Consider the following 2559-nt stretch of genomic DNA (forward strand, 5'->3'; position numbering starts at 1 on the left):
AATCTGTTAACGTGTACCATTGACAGGTTGTGCACTTGGGACTGGTGGTACATGTACCACAGATTGGGAACTGATGAACTAGGCAAGCTTCAGCGCCTAAAGGACATTTGTAATTTCTGAGGTAAGGCCCAAAGGAGCATTGTAAGAATCATCTTCTCAACTGTAACTAGAGAAACAGCTACAGATGCATGAATTGCTCTTTCAGCTCAATGGGAACTTGATTCAAAGTGGATAACTAAAAACAGAGGTCAGATTTCCCTTGGAACAAAGTCTTTTATTTAGGGATTTTACCCACTCATTGCCCCACCCTAAATACCTGGAAAGTACAGAGATAACATTTTTTCCCTCTGGACAATATTGGCTAATTAAAGTTAATTGCCATTCAAGTTGCATGTATAAACAACTGTCCTGCACCTGGCTTAATGCAGGTCAAAGCTTGAAGCAATCAGTAAGGAGAAAAACCCAATAAACCCCAGTTGCCTATTTTTAATTTATTAAAGTCAACAGATATGAGCTCTGACGCTTATAAAAACAGTTATAAAAGTCACCACCCTTGATTATTTAACTGCCAGGTATTTTATACTAAAAACTAATGCACCAAAACTATGTTAAAAAAACAACAATAAAAAACAACCCCTCACATCACTTTGCAAATCTGAATAAAATATCATCACACTGTGGATGTTAAAGGCTCATTTTGCAGAATCTGAGGTTAAATGAAATTACATCGTGAATCTGCAAAAGTAGAAATCACACAGTTTGGAGTCTCTTTAGTTCCCACTCCTCTGTTTTAGTCTCAAAACCATCACACACTAATTTTATCAGAAATATTCATGAAATATGTTTGATGTGGAGCCATTTACCTGAAGTGATCCCTGGGAAAGGTTTCATCAGTAAAACAGAAACAGAATACAGAACTTTTCTAGAACAGAAACAAACATTATCCACATTTTTAAATAAAATTTTCATCCTCCTAGCTGTACCAAAAAAAAGTTTATAAAAATGACTAAATGAAGATTTAAAAGTCAAATGAAATTTGGCATGCACACAAATTATACATGCATACATCACGTGTGTTAGTTCCTTTTGTATTTTATCAGATTTTTTGCATAACCGAGTGTTTTTGGTGAGCCTGAACAGGTTGGGACACAGCGACCAGATAATGAAGCTGTGCACTTTCAGAACACTGGTTTTCCCGTTAAATCGATTTTAAATCGCTCCCATTGAGATCAGTCAGCTCTTCTCCACGGTTTGTGATATCACAAAGGATAGGAAAGAGCAGAGCGATTTGAATCTAGTTCACGCACTTGTACTAGGGCATGTTTAGGTTCTCCTGGGAAGACGTTCCGGCTCACAGCCTTGCGCGATTACTCAGTTACCAAGTGGCTGTGAACAAAGGAAGCGGAGCTGCTCCGAGAGCGCAGCCCACAAGGCAGCGAAGAATAGGGCACGGATCTCAGCCCCCACCTCACTACAACGGGGAAACTGTAGAGCAAGGGCTTGTGGGATCAGGAAGTGTGTTTAAGTAAAGCCCTGCGGCTGCACACTCGTCCCTGCTCTTCCGGGGCAGGGTAGCTGATCGTGGACCCACGGCAGCTCGCAAGGCGCCGCAACTCTTGGTGAGTGGGAGCTGGGGAGAGCAGAGTTAACTAACGATTCAGCAGCTGGAAGGGCTTGTGCAGGGACCTGAAACACCCGATCCGTGGATTCTCTTAGCCGCAGCCACTGTGCATAGAGTGACACAGCCAGATCGTTTTCTAGCTATCGCCTGTGTGGTGCAAACAGTCCGACATCAGGCCACGATCCTGTGAGTGCTCATGCAGCTGTTCAATTTGGCACACCTGAATAGCCCAGATGCTTTGAGTGCATGCCTAAATTTAGGTGGTGCAGTGCCCTTCTGTGTGTGTACACTGCATCTAGCTGGAATCCTGCATGAGGTTTCATAGCAGGGTCAGAAGGGAGCTGAGCAGATCATCAAGTCTGACCCCCTGCCATGGCAGGAAAGAGTACTGGGGTCAAACAGCTCTGGCAAGGTGTTCATCTAGCCTCCTCTTAAAGACCCCCAGGATAGGAACCAGCACCACTTCGCTTGGAAGTTGGTTCCAGATCCTAGCCGCCCTGACCGTGAAGTAGTGCCTCCTGATATCTAGTCTGAATTTACCCTCTGCCAGCTTGTGACTGTTATTTCTAGTCACTCCTGGTAGTGCTCGGGGGAACAGGGACTCCCCCAATGCCTGCTGGTCCCCTCTGACTGGTTTGTAAATGGCCACTAGATCCCCCCTCAGCCTTCTCTTGTGGAGGCTGAACAGGTTCAGGTCCCATAGCCTCTCCTTGTAGGGCCTGCCCTGCTGCCCCTTGATCATGCAGGTGGCCCTCCTCTGGACCCTCTCCATGCTGTCCACATCCCTCTTGAAGTGCGGCGCCCAGAACTGGACGCAGTACTCCAGCTGCGGCCTGACCAGTGTTGCGTAGAGGGGGAGGATCACCTCCTTGGACCTGCCTGAGGTGCATCTGTGGATGCATGACAAGGTACGGTTGGCCTTCCTGACTGCATCCCCA

General features: G+C 46.0%; 1 protein-coding gene across 1 annotated transcript in view; it reads left to right on the top strand.

The window, feature by feature from the left end:
- The first annotated feature begins 1449 nt into the window (after window positions 1-1449).
- Window positions 1450-2559, top strand: part of GEMIN6 (gem nuclear organelle associated protein 6) — a 12417-nt gene continuing 11307 nt past the window's right edge. The window contains exon 1 of the mRNA XM_019516184.1: window positions 1450-1619. The gene's annotated coding sequence lies outside the window, so the exon portion shown is untranslated. The remainder of the gene's footprint in view (window positions 1620-2559) is intronic.

This window comes from Gavialis gangeticus, unplaced genomic scaffold (genome assembly GCF_001723915.1).
Source record: "Gavialis gangeticus isolate Ggan-Ray unplaced genomic scaffold, GavGan_comp1, whole genome shotgun sequence".
NCBI lineage: Eukaryota > Metazoa > Chordata > Crocodylia > Gavialidae > Gavialis > Gavialis gangeticus.